This window comes from Callorhinus ursinus, unplaced genomic scaffold (genome assembly GCF_003265705.2).
Source record: "Callorhinus ursinus isolate GAN/ISIS: 27379988/994484 unplaced genomic scaffold, GSC_fseal_2.0 scaffold22, whole genome shotgun sequence".
Classification (NCBI taxonomy): Eukaryota; Metazoa; Chordata; class Mammalia; order Carnivora; family Otariidae; genus Callorhinus; species Callorhinus ursinus.
This window is the reverse complement of record NW_027397084.1, coordinates 10,670,520-10,688,746: the sequence shown is the minus strand read 5'-3', so window position 1 is coordinate 10,688,746 and position 18,227 is coordinate 10,670,520. Positions and strand designations below refer to the sequence as shown.

The window sequence follows — 18,227 nt, the reverse complement described above, 5'->3', positions numbered from 1 at the left end:
GAATTTGTCAATATTAATTAAATACCTCTAAGGTTCTAAAACAATGTTTTCAAACTTTTTGATTGTAACCCATTAAAAGAAACATATTTTACATTGCAAACAGGCACACATTGATCACTAAAGCAAAAGCTTAACAAAATACTTCTTTTTTTTTTTTAAGATTTTATTTATTTATTTGACAGAGAGAAAGAGAGAGAGCACAAGCAAGGGGAACAGCAGGCAGAGGGAGAGGGAGAAGCAGGCTCCCCGTTGAGCAGGGAGGCCAATGTGGGGCTTGATCCCGGGACCCTGAGATCATGGCCTGAGCTGAAGGCAGACACTTAACCGACTGAGCCACCCAGGTGCCCCTTAACAAAATAATTCTTATGTTTATTTTTAATTAGAATCTTTCCCTCCTTCCCTCCTTCCTTCCTTCTTTCTTTCTTTCTCTCTCTCTCTTTCTTTCTTTCAATGCAGGTCATTAATTGCACAAGGCTTGGTCCTAACTTTCAACTCTCACTAGGCATCAGAATAATTTTAAAAAACTGATGCCCACGCCCTACCCATTGAAATTCTGAATCAATGGTTTGTGGTGGGGCTGAGGTGCATTCTTAAGAGAGCCCCAGTTGATTTTATTGTACAACACAACTAATGGTTTCTAGCTCACAGCTAAAAAAAAAACCACTGTGTTACTTATTTACATCCCGGTCTGCTAAATACTCTCTGCACCCAGAAGGGATGCCCCACCCCCACGGCGCCGAAGCTCTGCTGCTGACAGTGAGGGAGTGCATTACTCACTCAGTGGCTCTGGGGTGCAGGAGGTAAACACAGAAAGGCAAGACCAAAGCAGAGCCTGGGCTTTTTGGGAGGTCTCCTATCTCCGCACAGATGGCTGATAACCCCATGCACAGCAAAAACCGGAGTGGATCTGGATGATTCTTTAAAAAGTAAAGGGACCCCTAAAGAACTTGTTGCTTGAGTAGGAAGGGCTAAGGAAAAAAAAGGTAAACTGCCAGACCTTGCTAACATAGCAGAGAAAGCTCTGACCCTGGCATAGACAAGGGTCTCAGTAGATTCTGGAGATTAGCTCAGTTGGAGGGGGCTTTCCCAGCCTGGCTATCTCCTTCCCAGTTTAGCCCAGATGAAACAGAAAGCTCCACCCCCAGCTCACCCTTGCTCCACACAAGAGAGATGTGGGGGACTGACTGTCCTGTTCACCTGGCTGGAGTCATCTTCAGCCTATATTTGGCTGCCTAGCAGAACCAGGGCAAAACCTGGGCCAGAATGCAGAAGGAACCACGGGGGCAGAGGTGTCTCTGCCCTACTATCAGACACACAGATGGGATCAGGAAGCCTCGATTGGTTCTGTACACAGTGAATTAAATAACCAAAGCTGTCTGTTTGAAGCCTAGTCCCCGGATTTACTAACCAGACATAACACTAAGAGACTAAGAGTTGCCATTTACTGGGCACCTTCTGTGCACAAAGCACTTTATATTCATTATCTCATTTAATTCCACAATATCTCTTCAGACATGAGTTATACAAAATCTCAGGTTTAAGGAACTTACCCAGGGACATGCTACCATGCTAATGCAGGTTGATGCCCATTCCAGATCCCATGCTCCAGTCCAGAGTTTCTTAGCACTACTGACATTTCAGTTGGTCATTCTTTGTTTTGGGGGCTGTCCTTTGCATTACATTAGGCTTAGGAGCATCTCTGGCCTCTACTTACTACCAGCCTTAACATCCCTCTCCTCTCCAGCTGTGATAATAAAAAATGTCTCCAGACATTATCAGGAGGGGAGGGGATTACTACTCTAGTCTAAACCACCACCACGCTGTCTTGTTTGCTGGTACTTTGTAAGTACATAAACAGCTCCTCAGAAGAGAGACAGAGCTGGAACAAAACACTACTATGGATATGATAATCAGAAGACTCTAGGAAAGTACTGTACAACAATAATACCACCTTATGCTATGGTTATATATCACTTACAATTCACTAAGTACTTTTATAGTCATTACCTCCTTTCATGGCATATGACTGCACAGCAGGATCTAATTCCAAGAGTTAATCCACCTCAAAAATATGAACATTATTAAGAGATCCGTATATTTAGCCTTCTCCAAGAAATTGAGGGAAAAGAACATGTAGTGAAATCCACATGAATTCTTAGTCCCATAAGCCATTAGGAGAAAAAACTTTTGCACTGCATGGTCCTAAGGGAGCACCTTATGTGAACTCTTGGAGGACAAGTCTGTTTCTACCCCTGTCTCCTGCACACACCTGCCTAAAACAGAGAACTCTCACTAAATGTTGAAGATTTCATGAAACATCTATTTCACAGCAACCTCTAGTTATTTGATTAAAACTAAGATAAAATTCTTTTCCCATATTTTTACATCTTCCTAATTTATATTACAACAAAAATCATAGAATCGGAAAAAAAATTAATGTCAATATTTATGAAAGAGCCGAGAGCTTAGTGCCAAGTTATTCTTCCCTGTCATTCAACATAGCAGATCGAAATTTTAGTTTAACTAAAACAAATGTGCGCCAGAATCATCCCTTTCAATACATGCCAAGAGAACGGTAGCTACTGCATTAGAATAGTATTCAACCGATTTATAGAGAATTATAGGAGGAGCTTCGGATTTTCACCGAAGTGTTACACCTAATATACAATAAAAATAAGAATGTTCATTTTAAAAAAATCTGAATTCAAAATAAAGCAGCTAGCAATGGTTGCTTTTTAAGGTCACTTTAAAAATTCCTGAGAAGCTAGGAGAGTAAAAACAAAATGTTCCCATTCACATATTCATTTGCAAAGCCCAGCAGAGGGAATATCATTATCTTGGAAATGGTAAATTTATACATGGTGTCAAAGGAATTTTAATGTAAAACTATCAATAAACAGTATTAATAACAAAATTAGCGAGACTCTCTTGAGCACTTATGTGTCAGGCACTGGATTCAGTGTTTTACATGCAGAAATCTCATCACAGCCTCGTGGAGTGCACACTCATTAGCATCTTCATTTTAAGATAAGAAAACTGAGTCTGAAAGAGATGAAATCACTTGCCCAAGATCACAGATCAACATTCAAGCCCTGGGTGTATGAAGCTTCACGTTATATAACCTTAAAAAAAAATATTGGTAATTTAGGGAAAAAATGGAAAAAGGATATGTTAATTTTTCACACTGTGTGCCATGGAGTCCCAAAACTGAAACACATTTGCAGAACTCACTCTCTTCTCCTTATTTCTATATGGATCCTTTCACATAAAAACTCAAGTACCAGGCATTTCTGGGTACCTTTTTTTGGTGAGAAAACAAGTCTTTTTGTTTGTTTGTTTTGTCTTCTGTAAAAATGCAGTGATGGAATCTGCCTGGTAAAGAGTACCTTGAAAGAGAAAAGAAAGGCTTATTTTCTCCAGCCCAATAGGCCATAAGGTATAACAATAGGTGATGGTACCAATTCTTTTTACATGCACATGAGAGCATATACACCCAAGTAAAGGTTGCTTCAAAGCAATTACTTTCCAATCCTAAACACATTTGCATACCTGTACTGGATGCCCCTTTTAAAACTGCCAGTCCTGGGGCGCCTGGGTGGCTCAGTCGTTGGGCATCTACCTTCAGCTCGCGTCGTGATCCCAGGGTCCCTGCTTGGTGGGGAGCCTGCTTCTCCCTCTCCCTCTCCCCCTGCTTGTGTTCCTGTTCTTGCTGTCTCTCTCTGTCAAATAAATAAATAAAATCTTTGAAAAAAATAAAAATAAATAAAACTGCCAGTCCTTCAAGAGGACTTTCATTACTTTAACAGGCATACTTCCTATTACAACCTCAGTTCCTCACCTCAGAAACCAGAGTTGATCCCACTTGGTATTTGGCTGTTTCCCAACTGAGGAAGGTTTGCCATCACGGAGGCAATTCAGTAAATGTGTTACAAACTCTGAAGGTAACTCCAAGGCAGGAGCTCCAAAATTATGCTCAGCAATGACAGCATCAGTAGAATCAGTCCACAGCTTACCAAGATAAGTCTCCCGAAGGGGAGAGAAGTACTCATTTGAATGTATAAATACAGGCATATTTATTTTAACATTTGGATAAAGAATTGAAAGAATCAGCTAGCTACGTCCAAGTAAATAAATATGCTGTGCAATAATGATAATGCAGATTTTGGTGCAATGTTCTGACCACCCCCTTAACGAAAAAAAAGCATGTCCTGAAATGATAGTTGCAAAATGAGTAAATAGTTTTTCCGTTAACTTGAATAATTATTGAAGAGCTTTCTTTTCATGAAGAAAAAAAGAGGCCCAACATAAACTTGTTGCCAAAATAGTCCTTGGTCCTCCCAGGAAGCTTAAATCTCAGTGTGTGTCAGAATATGGACCTATATCTACAGCAGAGAAGGAAAGGAGTGAGGATCATCTCTCTCCCCCTGCCCCTCAAAGCCCAGGAAACTTCCCGGGGAGAAATCCACTCAGTAGGATTCCTGGGGCCCTGGGTAGTCCTGAATTAACTGTTATATGAAATAATTAAACTAATTACCATACAAAATCAACCATATGGATAAGTTAATACACAATGTCAATATTATTTAACTAATTGAAGGAAGCTGGATACCCAAAATTAACAACAGGAAAAAAAAACAACCAGAAAATGTACTGGTCATTTGTTTATCTTTGGCACACATTTGGCTACCCATTCACTGAGGCACTAAGCAGCCTAGTGTCCTGCCAGTGACCTGGTCGAGGGTGTAGCACCACAGGGGTGGGTACCGGCTGTGAATATCTTAAGAGGGTAGTCAAAGGCCGTCCACCTTCCATGCGGGTAACTTCCTATTGACTTCAGTAAAGGAAGTCCATACCAACACAAACAATCCAAACTGTACAATATTTCTCCTGTTTACTGGACTGTGGAATGCAGTGCATATGTGGGTGGTGTGTGTCCGTGTGTGTGCGTGCCTGCACGCCCCACCCCTTTGCTGATTTTCCTCCAGTTTTCACTCAGAAACAGCTTCTCAGAGAGTATAGGAGAGTGGGGAGCAAGTAACACAAGTGGATCTAAGAATTAAACACACCTTTATGATGAGTTATGCCTAACGCACACACACAGGTAGAGCTCTGCACATTTGAGATCTCACTCCTTAACTACTCTTTTAAGCCCAGACTGTTCTCAATGGGTCCCTAGGCAAAATCACTTCTAACCCAGCTTAGAAATAGGAGATGCAGCAAAGATCCCCTCCGAGCCCGCGGATCTGCCCTCGTCGGTCTGTGCTCCACGGCCCACAGATGCACTGGAAGCTGCGGTGCCCCCGCTGCCTTCAGGTCCCCGCGCCAGTTAGCGAGCTGCGCCCCTCCCTAGTCCCTCCCGCCCCCCGTCTGTGGTGGCCTGGTCTTGCTTTCCGGAGTGAATGCCCTCTCCAGGTTTCCATGGCCCCATTCCACGGAGAGAGTACGTCCCCTAGGTCGAGACGTTCCGCGAGTCCCTGCCCCCTCACCCCCGCCCCCAGCCACCCCAGATCCTCCACCGCCGCGTTCCATCCCTCCGACTCCCTATGCTCCACAACGTATCCCCCGCTTCCCGCGCCCCCTCTAGGAGATGTCCCCTCCCTCCTTCCCCCAAGAAGCCACAAGCCTTGCCACCCTCCGACCCTTTCCGGGGCTCCCCTCCCGCCCCGCCCGCCTCCGGCTTCCGCCCCGCCGCACTCCCCTCCCGTCTTCAGTTCCCCTCCGCCCTGCGGAGGGCGCCCCAAGAATGCCGACAGGACACCCTCGTTCTGGCAGCGAAGCTCTCCAACGTCGCGGTCCTGACCCCTCAGTCCTCCAGGCTCGGGCTCCGGGAGTCCCCAACGTCTGGATCCTGACCTGCCGCCTCACTCTCAGGGCTCGGGCTCTGAGACTTCCCAGCACCGGCGCACTGACCCCCGGTCCCCGGGCTCGGGTTCCTCAACGTCGCGATTCTGGACACCCCTCGGGGCTCGGGGTCTGGGGCTCTCCAACCTCGCTGTGCTGACATTCCTCCCCCCCACCCCAGTGCTCGAGCCCGAGGGCTCCCCAAAGGCGAGGTCCTGACCACCTCCCTCCCTGCCCGCCCGGCTCGGAGCCCCCGACTCACTGGCAGGGGCGGCGGCTGAGCCCGCGAGCGAGCCCAGCCCAGCCCGGCCCGCACTCCGGCACGGGTTCCCGGCTACCCGCTTCCCGCAGGCGGCTGTGACTGCAGCGGGCGCAGCACAGGGGAGCGGTCCGGGGGAGGGGACCGCCGGGGGGCGGGCACCGCCCGACTCCGCCCCATCCCGGCTGGAGGCGGGATGCGCAGACCCGTGCGCCCACCGCGGCCGGGGTGCAGCCTCACCGAGGAAGTTGACTGACACCTCTTCCTTCCACCCCGGGTCAGACCCACTCAGCCCCCTTTCAGCTGGGGAGGCCCGAGGGCTTGAGAGAGAGACACGTTAATTACTGTCCTGTCGGTTCGAAGAACCCACTCCAGGGGGCCGTTTCCGAGGGTTTTTTGCTTTTTGGTTTTTTTTGGAGGTGTTTTTGGAGGAGAGAAACGGCAACAACAACAAACTTCATCTTGGATCTCAAGACCGATTCACATTCTGGCCTCTCCCCCCCCCAGCCCCCCGCCCTCTGCACACTCAGGGTCTATTCTGCCTGCGAGATCCTACACACCAAAGAGGGCCCTTGCAGACACACATTTCCACACCCCTGAGATACACCCGTGAAGTACTCTCCTGTGACTATGCACCACACAAACACACCTCTTACACTGACAAGCGAGGAACAGACGTCTCTTCCCCTATATCCTCAATCCACAGTTCCCTAGCCAGTCCGCAAAATCAATGATCTCCACTTACAGGGGGACAGGGCAGGAGAGGAGATTCCACATCTGGTCCCAGACTAGCTCTCCTCGCCCGCAATGTCTGTATTTTACCAGGTCAAAAATACACTTTAGATGTAGGAGCATCAATTAACAAATCAAATCGGCTTTGCTATTAAAAAGCAGTCTCCATTATCTGGAAAAAGAAGAAAAACGGATCAAATCCTGAAAAGATGGCCTGAACCAATGCTCCTGGAGGAAGAATATTTGATTCATGTCATTACTTTTCTGAGACCCTCGGGCCTAGCTCTGGTTTGTTGAAACCTGGCACTTTGCCATTAGACCACCCCTGCTCCCACGACATGTTCAACAACACCTCACATTTGCACTGTTTTCACTTTTCAAAACATTTAAAAATCTATTATTGTCTTCATCTTAAGCAAAACAGCATGAAGCAAAGATAGTAGGTTTTCCAACAGGGGTTCTTTGAAGTTCATAAATGAAGACTTTTACTTTTAGATCCAGCAGTTCAAGGGCCAGGATTGAAGCAAGTCAGGATTAGGAAAGAGTTAAGGGCCTGGTCTTCAGGGCCATTGGTCTTCCCACAGAATCATGGGCCCAGCACACATAGATACTAGCGGAAATGTCACGGTAGGCCTTTGGCAGATTTGCCCTCTCTGTCTCTGCTTCACCCCAAAGATGTCAGGGAATTCTCCTGTAGTCACAAAAACCTAAGCCCTCAATATTAACAGGCATTTATTTTTTGGCCAGAGATCATAAATGTACAGCAGAGCTGACTGACAGGGGATAAAAAGTCCCTTTTTTTCCTCTCTCTGCCACTCTAGAAACAAAATTACAGGTCAGCAAATATGAAGGCCCAACCACGGCCTCAGTCCAACTGAAGCAGGCTGTCGGTGAGAGCTGAGGACGCCTGTGAAATGCATGTGGATTATGTTTGCAGCTTTTCTTTTCCCCTGAGAGTCCCTCCACCTGGAGCATGCAGAAGGGTTCTCTTGTCTTGAAAGAAGACCTACGAGTCCTTTAAGGCTTTCTCAGCGTCACAGTAAGAAAATGGTAAGAGGGGACACCTGGGTGGCTCAGTCGGTTAAGCGTCTGCCTTCAGCTCAGGCCAGGATCTCAGGGTCCTGGGATCGGGATAGAGCCCTCAGTAGGGCTCCCTCTCAGCGGGGAGTCTGCTTTTCCCGCTCCCACTCCCCCTGCTTGTGCTCTTTCTCTCTCTGGCAAATAAATAAACTCTTAGAAAAGAAAAAAGAAGAGAAAAGAAAATGGTAAATGTTCCTTTCCTATGAAGCTCTATCTAGGGGGCAGGCATGAAAGCACAGCCGAAAGTGTAACGGGCGTCAGGCATTTTCGTCTGGGGGCAGAGAGTTCTGTTTACAAGTGGTGCGTCCAGAGCCACGAGATAAGGGAGGTGGTTTCTCATTCATCTCGCCTTTTTTTCTTTTAAGTGTGGTAAAATACTCATAACATAAATGTTACCATCTTAAGCTTTTGGAAAAAACTTTTAATTGTGGTAAACATAATATAAAATTTGCCACCTTAACCATTTTTTAAATGTACAGTTCATTAGTGCTAAGTACATTCACATCCTTCATGCCCTTTAAAACTACGTGGATCTCACCCTAGCTTCTTCCATTGTTTTACTTGGAGGTGATGGCCCATTTCAGTTTGGGCAGTACAAGTGACATTTTGGTAATTCTGGAAAAAAGAGTCCTAAAGTGACCTTACTATTTTTGAATTAATAAAAGCCTCCTGGATCTTTCATAAAGGATAGTGAGGGTGGCCTTTAGTATATAGAAATTCACGGCCAACCTCCCTCCATGTAACACTTTCATCTGGCAACAAATTTTGACTTGTGTTTTTTCCAAAAGCTGGAAACAGGCAAGATGTGGGATATTAAAGAATTTCCTCAAAAAAGAGAATGTTAAACTGCTAACCCAATCAACATTCTATCAGACTCATTCCCCGTTCAGATTGCCCTTGAGACCCACAGACATAGCCAATATATGGCATAATTAAAAACTAGATATGCAAGATTAAGGAGCTATTTTTGTCCCAAACTCTAACAAAACAATTTGGTCCATTTTATGTTGTATACATACCACACTGACATTGTTTTTCTATTGCTTTCACAGTGTGTTTACATAGCATTGTTTTCCAAGAGGCTCAAAGTGCATGCAATGACACTGTATCCTTAAGCTTCTTATATTTTATGTGAAGTAGGAAGGAGATAGGAACTGTTAGCTTTACAGTGACATGGAGAAATTGAAGTGTGCTATAGTTACATCATCTGCTGGAACATCTATACTGGTTTATACTGGTCTATCCTAAAAGACCTACTCCTGAAAACTCATACAAGAAATAGTGTTATTTAAAAACACTAGTTATTTTTGGGGCGCCTGGGTGGCTCAGTCCTTGGGCGTCTGCCTTCGGCTCAGGTCATGATCCCAGGGTCCTGGGATCGAGCCCCGTATAAGGCTCCCTGCTCTGCCAGAAGCCTGCTTCTCCCTCTTCCACTCCCCCTGCTTGCGTTCCCTCTCTCGCTGTGTCTCTCTCTGTCAAATAAATAAATAAAATCTTTAAAAAAAACAAAAAAAAACCCACTAGCTATTTTTGTTTTCTTTTTACATCTCATAGACAAACTGAGGGCTGTGAGTTTTTTCACTATCATGGCAGAGAAAAGGAGAAGCACTTTGCACCACTAACTTATACCATACACAAAAATTAACTCAAAATGGATTAAAACTTGAATAAGACCAGAAACCATAAAAGTACTAAAAGAAAACATAGGTGGTAAGCTCCCTAACATGGCTCTCGGCCATGTTTTTTGGATCTGACTTCAAAGGCAATGGCAACAAAAGCAAAAATAAACCAATGGGACTACATCAAGCTAAAAAGCTTCTGCAAAGCAAAGGAAACCATCAACAAAAAAGAAAAGCAGCCTACTGAATGGGAGAAGATATATGCAAATGATATATCCAATAAGGGGTTAATATCCAAACTACATAGAAAACTCATACAACTCAGTAACAACAACAACAATATCCAAACCCCAGATAATCCAATTTAAAAATGGGATTTAAAATGAGAAGATCTGAATAGGCATTTTTCCAAAGAAGACATGTAGATGGCCAACAGGCACATGAAAAGATTCACCAATCATCGGGGAAATGCAAATTCAATTCACAATGAGATACCATGTCACACCTGTCAGAATGGCTATTATCAAAAAGACAAGAAGTAAGAAGTATTGGCAAGGATGTAGAGAAAAGGGAACGCTCATGCGTTGTTAGTGGGAATGCAAATTGGTGCAGCCAATATGGAAAACAGTATGGAGGTTCCTCAGAAAACGAAAAACATAATTATCCTATGGTCTAGCAATTCCACTTCTGGGTATTTCTCCAAAGAAAATGAAAACACTAATTAGGAAAGACATATGCACTCCTACATTCATTGCAGTGTTATTCACAATAGCCAAGATATAGAAACAACCAAAGTGTCCATCAGTGGATGACTGTATAAAGAAGATGTGAGATACACACACACACACACACACACACACACACGCGCACACACACACACACACACGCACGGAATACTACTCAGCCATAAAAAAGAATGAACTCTTGCCATTTGTGACAACATGGATGGATCCTGAGGGTATTATGCTAAGTGAGATAAGTCAGGCAGAGAAAGACCAATAGTGTATTATCTCACATATATGTGGAATCTAGAAAACAAAACAAATGAACAAACAAAAACAAGCAGAAACTCATAGGTGCAGAGAACAGTTTGGTGGTTGCCAAAGGGGAGAGGGGTTTGGAAGTAGGTGAAATGGGAGAATGGAGTCAAGAGGTGCAATTTTCCAATCATAAAATAAATAAGTCATGGGGATGTAATTTACAGCATGGTGACTATAGTCAATAATATTGTATTGCATATTATATAACTCTATATGGTAACAGAGGAAACTAGACTTATTGTGGTGATAATTTTGCAATCTACACAGATATCAAATCATTATGTTGAACACCTGAAAGTAATATAGTGTTATACATCAATTATACTTTAATAAAAAAAAGTTTGGGGGCGCCTGGGTGGCTCAGATGGTTGGGTGTCTGCCTTCGGCTCAGGTCATGATCCCAGGGTCCTGGGATCGAGTCCTGCATCGGGCTCCCTGCTCCTAGGGAGCCTGCTTCTCCCTCTGCCTCTCTCTCTCTCTCTCTCTGTCTGTTTCTCATGAATAAATAAATAAAATCTTAAAAAAAAAAAGTTTGGGCTTGAAAGTCAGGCCATCTTGAGTCTGAGACCTATTACCATCACTTAGAGCCTTTGGTACTGTACTTCAGGCTCCATATCTGTGAAATGGAAATAATAATTATACCCGCTTCATGTATTTATTGCTAGGATTAAATGAAATAACATATTAAGCACTTAGCATTGTGTTTATCACATAATGAGAGCTTGATAAATGTGGGTAAAAAAGCAATGGCTTCATGTAAATGGTTGCTTATAGGATCCTTGTTCTAATACTTTCTACTTGAAGAGAAGATATACTTATTCCAGTTGACTGCATCAGAGTAATTTGGAGAAACTTGAATATATGTTTTTGTAACCCTGAAGTCAAATCTATCCATTCCTTAACATTCCATCATCAGACATGCACACTTAACTCTTTCTCTCTTCCTTCCTCCCCCCACCCCCCTTCTCTTTCTCTCTTTCCATCTTTCTTTCTTTCTTTCTTAAGTAGGCACCACACCCAGCATGGAGCCCAACACAGGGCTTGAACTCACGACTCTGAGATCAAGACCTGAGCTGAGATCAAGAGTTGGATGCTTAGCGGACTGAGCCACCCAGGCGCCCCCACACTCAGCTTTTCTATTTTCTAAACTGCCAGCTGGCCAAGTGGGGAAACAACCATGATACCAATTTCACACACAGGATTCTAATGAGTTGTGGTTGAATAAATTAAAAATAAAAATAAGAATAATGGTTTTCTTGTATTGTGTATCTCCATTATCTTATTTAATAGTGGAATGGTAGGGGTTCATTAATTTGATTTCATCTGGAGAAGTTTATTCCTTTTTTCCCCCATTTTATTTCTTAATGATAACAATTAACTAACAATTCAGGAAGCAAACCAATTAACACATGTAGACAAGAGAGACAAAATACAGCAATTGCTCCTGGGCATGTGTGAGGTTGTGTGGCCTTGCATTTGACCTCCCACTCTTTTGCAACTCATGCCTGGTCCAAGAGCTTCAGATGGGAAACTATAAGGATGAATGATAAAATGAGCAACCAGTTGCCCTTTATATAATCAATAAAACAATATAAATTCCTACATTCCAACGACATGTGATGTATATAAGTGTTAATTTTAACATTTGTTCTAAACAAGACTTAAGTTTAGAAGATACAGTTTATAATTGGGTCGTAATAATTGAATGGCAAATAGAAGTGTGGCTATTAAAATATGAGGCCTTCACTTATTCTTTAGAAGAAGGAAACGCCTCAGAGTAAATAATGGGGTTGCCCTCCTCTTGAAAGGTGCTAACAATTAAGTTTCTTCCCTTCACTTTGCTCCCGATTCTTAGTCATTATATCCTGGGGGAGGGAGGAGGATGGGCAATCCCTGATCCTGGGGAAAATCAGAGGAACTGAACTTCCAAGACTGAGGTCAAAAATTTGGGGAAGTAAACATTTTTTAGTCTGCCCAATTCCAATTCAATCTGGACTGTGTTCTTTTTTTTTTTTTTTTTTAATTTTTTTTATTGTTTGGACTGTGTTCTAAAGGGAAATTTAGGAGGGACCTTTCTCAGCTTTAGGACTAGAGAAAAAGAGTCATGTGAAGTCACCCAGGATGGAAAACTGAGGCGTTTGAACCTCTGGCCTTTGCCAAGCCCCCACTGGTGTGTTGCAGGCGGCAGTATACAACCCCTTCTAGCTCATTTCTGTCTATCATCTATCATCTAAGTCAAGTTGATGAGCAAAGGCACAGACCATCCTTTGTTAAACAGTCATGGGGTAGGGCCAGAATCCCCTACAGTGGCAGAATGTTCCATCCATTGCCTTTTAGTTGATGTCTGTCTGAAAGAGACTTATCTTGGCTCTCAGTTCTTTTAAAGAGCATGGAAAGATGAAAATGGCAATCTTGGACAACATGACTAACAACTGCATTATTCATGCTTGATTCTGGCTTGGTTTCAGTGTTTTAATGATTTTAAAAAGAAAAAAAATCAATGCAACAATTGATCGGTTTTTAAGCCAGCTCACGTTCACGGAGTCTGTTTTTACTGCATAGTGGTAAGCTAGGGAGCCAGAACTGGCCCGTCCATGTAGCCATCTGGAGATCTAGAGCTATAGCCAAGGAAGAGTATGAGGAAGAAGAGGGGAGGTCTAGGGCTACCCCAGCCCAGACCTCAGGAGTGGAGTAGATAAATTGGAGTCTTCTCTAGTTCATTTATATACCTCCCTGAATGAGCCCAGTGACCTAAATGTTGAGCCAAGTTTAAAGTTGTAAGTTTGGTCAAAAGTGACCTTTGGTCTAATGAGATAAAGCATCTTGAGCTGGCCTCTCTTACATCATGACATCATTTTGTAATTCCACATGCTCTACTCGACTGTAAGCTTCTAGGTAGCAAGGTTTGTGTACATGCCATTCATTGCCACACCCATATGACCTAGCACATAGTATGTGCTGGAAAAAATATTACTGATTAAGTGAACAAATAATGTGAATGCTCTGCATATTTGGAATCCAGTGAGCCCAGGAGTTCATGATCATCTACTCCAGATCCCTTAGAGGATGGTAGAATGATCTTAGAAATGGACTAGAAAAGACTATGCCCCCGGGGTGGAAACAATGAGGACAAGGAAAAGCAACTGAGGATAAGCATGTTTTCCCATTTGGGAGAGGGGGAGAGAGAAGAAAAAAGAATGAGCAAGGGTAATTCTGGGTCCCCAGCGGGACATGCTGCAGAAATAGACCACTCCATTTTTTTTAAAGTCAAACTAAACTGAACTGAATTAAACTGAGTTGCAGGAATTCAGCCTATGCAGGGGGCATCCTGAAGAGTTCAAACTAAAGTAAAATTCTCCCCCTCCTTTATTCTCCCTCTCAATTAAATTAAATTTCTCCGGTTACTCTTCCCACTAGACCACGATTCTCCAGCCCTGAAGACACCCAGGGAGGAACCTGGAAACCACTCTATGCATAGAGATCCAATTTTATTGGGTCTTTCTCCCCAAATGTTCCTGAGGACTTCCAAGAATTACCTAATTCTAATTAGCTAATTACCTAATAGCCTGGGTATTTTGACCAGAATCTTAGAATCCTGGCGATGCCTGTTACAGGGAGTTTCAACAGGAAGCTCACAGGGCAAATAGTCTTTGGGGTAAAATATGATGACAGAGTCCTGACCAAATTAACTAGGGTCCATGCATGAGATGGAATACTGTATAGTCTTCAAAAATAGTGCAGATCATGTGGCATAGAGAAACTTGCAGTCTGTAGTTCTGTGGTTTAGTAAAACAGCAGGTTATGCAGTATGATCCAATTTTTTAAAAAAGACATAGAGGGGGGCACCTGGCTGGCTCAGTTGGTGGATCTCAGGGTTGTGAGTTTGAGCCCCTCATTGGGTGTAGAGATTACTTAAAACTAAAATCTGAAAAAAAAGAAAAAGAGAGAGAGAGACATCTATGCACCACAAGAAAAAAAAAAAGGAAAGAAGGAAAAGAAAGAAAGTTGTACACACATAATGGTTATTTCTAGATGGTGATATTTCAGAAGAACTTAATTTTTTAAAATAATTTGTAACATTTTTCAAAAAATCCTTAATAAAATAAATACATAAACAAACGGCTGTTGCTCATTGTTCTGCACCTAAGTATAATTCTAATGGACTATAATTACTTGTAGATCACCATAGGATAAAAATATAATGAAGTTAATTATAGCATTTGTGATGTGTTGGTGCTTCTGAGCTCATAACAACAATAAACAAGTATCTTTATTCTCTTTTTAAAATAGATGTTAGAAGAGGTAACTAGCTCAAGGCAACCATAAACTGTGTCAGAGTCACTCCATCATCAGTGGTACTGGGGAAGCGGGTGGCAGGAAGGTCAAAATCAGCATGCTTAGATTCCAAGAACCAGAGGTTCTTGGAGGGGACACTGAGTGCAATAGGCAATGTGCCCTTCTCTTAACAGCCACTAATGGGCATGACTGGCTCCTTCGGCCAGCTCCTTTGGATCTAAACAGTTTCCCTTCCTGCTGTACTCCTCTTTAATGGTGCATTTGACATCTCTTGTCCCCTCTATTAAATCAGGGCTGCAAGAGAACTGTGCTGGCTGATCCAGTTTTACTGAGACTGAGTCCAGTAAACTTTGCAACAAGATGAGGCCTGACTGCTTTAAGTCTCTCTCTCTCTTCTCTCTTCCTCTTTGGACAAATCCAATTAGCCCTGATCTCTCTACATTTTTGACAAGGGGTTCAACAAATCATTTAGGTCGGGAGAGAAATGGCTTACTTGGATGCTGTGAGGACACTAAATAAGATTTAGTCTGGAGACAAAGGGACATGTGCCTATTATTCAATATGCAGTAGTCTGTTATTAATTCTTTCATCTATTCAGAAAATATTTATTGAAGACCAGCTAGGTGCTAAGAGCACTCTGCTAAGACCTAAGGATTAAGAGATACATTTGCAATCCCCATTCTCCCAACTAGTGGAGAAGATGTTTATACAAATAATTATGATACACTCTGGCAAGGGCTATAAGAGATGGACACTGGATGTTTTTCCCTGTATGGAAAAACAGGGAAGGAGCCTCACCTAGCTCCTTAGTCACCTGGCTATTGAGTTGGGAGGGTCAGGAAAAGCTTAAGGTAAGTCATGAAGGATGAGGACTAATGAGCAGACAGGAGAAGAGAGAAGCATTCTGGCCTGAGGGAAGAGCAGGTACAGAAGCTGAGAAGCACACAACAGTACCACACTAGCAGGGAATGACAACGGCTAGTGTGTAGGGCACATATGGATGCAACTGCTGCTTACAGCCCTCAACAAGGAAGGAAGAGACTTAATCACACACATGCAATACTAAAGAAAGTAAAAGCAGTCCTTTACTTTGGGTTCAAGTGGCATGTTCCAACTCATATAAAAACCTCAGGGGGAGAGATACTCAGGGGCAGCTCCTTTTACCCCACAGGTTCCTCTAACTAGCACCAAGACTGAGCATCAACATTCGCAGTGGCCATGTGATATGTACCCTGAGTAAGCCAGGACAGGAGAGTCATCTCTCCCCTTTGAGCTCTCTCTCTGTCTTCTTTCTTCTGCCTTTTTTCTTTGGTACTTTTAAGCTGTTTCATTCCCTCCACTCCCTGCTCTGCCCAGCATCCCACCTCTTGTGATCAGTCTTGGGAGGCTGTCAGTCACTCCATCCACCTCTACTGCTGGACTGGGTCAGGGCTTCAAATCAAGTGGGTGGGGGATAGAGCCCAGGAGCTGGCCTTAGGGTCAAATACCTGAAAGATCTTCAGACCTTTCATATGGCCTCATTTATCCGTTTGCTAGCAAAGCATTTATGAATTGTTATATTTAGTCTTTCAACTTCTCTGCCTTGGGGAGCAGTCTCAGCTTGGTGATGTGTAGACCATGGGGATGGGAAAGTTGGAGAAAGAAAATCCATCCTACCACATGAGAGGAGCCATGGCAAGGAGAGATTGGAGAAGGAAGCGGGGGGTCACATAATAAAGGACTATGCATGCCCCAGGAAGGAACTTGAACTACACGATTCTCTGCCAGAGTTGGAGATGGGGGGGGAGGGCAAACCCCCTTCATGTCATCAATCTCTGCTGTCGTGGGCTCCTGGTCTGTTGGGAGCATGGCACACCCCCCAGGTATGCTGGGACACTACAGGAGGTGAACAATTGTAAACAAGGAAATTACGTGAGATATTTTTGTTTTTGAAAGATCTTTCTGGAGGCAATGGGGGAAGGAAGTGAGACTAGTGAGGCTGGAGGCCTGAGAAACTGGGACAAGGAGACCGGTTAGGAAGCAGTTGCAGTCATGATGGCATGAGCTGTTGAAGGCTTGAAAGAAGGCAAGGGTATACTGTGAATGAAGAGCAAACACCAGGCTCAAGAAGTATTTAAAAGGTAAAATCAAAAGCATTTGGTGGCTAATCGGAGGTAGGAGGTTGGATCCCCGTAGCTGTGTGCTTACATACAGATGTACGTCCCTGTGTTTCCCAGGTCATAGCTCTCACCTCACTGTGTTGGAATTCTTGATTAAATAGTCTTCCCAGAGTCCTCTGCAGAGGCTAAAACCATGTACATCTTGTTCCCAGCACATAGCACCTACCTGATACATAGCAGGTCTTTAAAAAACATTAACTTAAAGGATAAACAAATGAATGAATGAATGACATAAAGAATGACCCACACAGGAATGGCTTAAATGACTGGGTGGTCGGGGAGCTATCATCTAAGGGATGAAGTACAGGAGGAAAAGGAGGGCCAGGTCCAAAACTGCAATTTTATTTTCCTTATGTTAGGTTTGAGATGCCTGTGGGATCTTCGGGGAAGATGTTCAGCTGCAGTGGGAGCCCAGGGGAGGGTTCTAGTCTGGCATTATAAATTAGGTACTTGTCAGTGAACAGAGAGACATTCACAGCATAGGTATTAGGAGGACAAATATATAGAGGGAAGCAAAGAGGGCTAAGAACAAAGAAGTTACTTCTAACCGGAAGGCTGGTGGTTTTTTGTTTTTCTTATTGTTTGTGTTTTTATTAAGATATAATTCACAGGGCACCTGGGTGGCTCAGTCAGTTAAGTGTCCGAATCTCAGTTACGGCTCAGGTCATGATCTCAGGGCTGTGAGATCGAGCCCTGCTTCCGGCTCCGTGCTCAGCGAGGAGTCTGCTAGAGATTCTCTTCTTCTGCCCCTCCTCCCACTCGTGCGCGCGCGCGCTCTCTCTCTCTCTCTCAAATAAACAAACAAATAAATAAAATCATTTTTTGTTTAACAAAATATTTTATTTATTTTTCTGTCAGAGAGAGAGGGAGAGAAAGCACAATCGGGGGGGCGGGAGGCAGATGGAGGAGCAGGCTCCCCACTGAGCAAGGAGCCCGATGTGAGACTCAATCTCGGGACCTGGGATCATGACCTGAGCCTAAAGCAGATGCTTAACTGACTGAGCCACCCAGGCGTCTCTTTTTTTATAAATAAAATCTTAAATGTAAAAAGATATCATTCACATACCATACAGTTTACCATTTTAAAGTGTGCAGTTAAGTGGCTTTTAGTGTATTCACAATGTTGTACAACCATCACCACTATCTAATTCCACAACATTTTCATCATTCTCAGAAGAAACCCATACTCATTAGCCGTCAG

General features: G+C 43.6%; 1 protein-coding gene across 5 annotated transcripts in view; it reads right to left on the bottom strand.

Moving 5' to 3' along the window:
* PAQR8 (progestin and adipoQ receptor family member 8) overlaps nucleotides 1-18,227 on the bottom strand; it is a 113,985-nt gene that overhangs the window by 32,121 nt on the left and 63,637 nt on the right. For 2 of the 5 annotated variants that reach the window (XM_073905087.1, XM_073905090.1), the window contains 2 exons: nucleotides 3,550-3,719; nucleotides 3,299-3,386 (listed from right to left, as the gene is read on the bottom strand). The exons of 1 other annotated variant lie outside the window; for it this stretch is intronic. The gene's annotated coding sequence lies outside the window, so the exon portion shown is untranslated. Of the gene's footprint in view, nucleotides 1-3,298; nucleotides 3,387-3,549; nucleotides 3,720-6,103; nucleotides 6,222-18,227 lie in introns of those variants that run through there. 2 more of the 5 variants (XM_073905088.1, XM_025890406.2) reach the window with 2 other exon arrangements.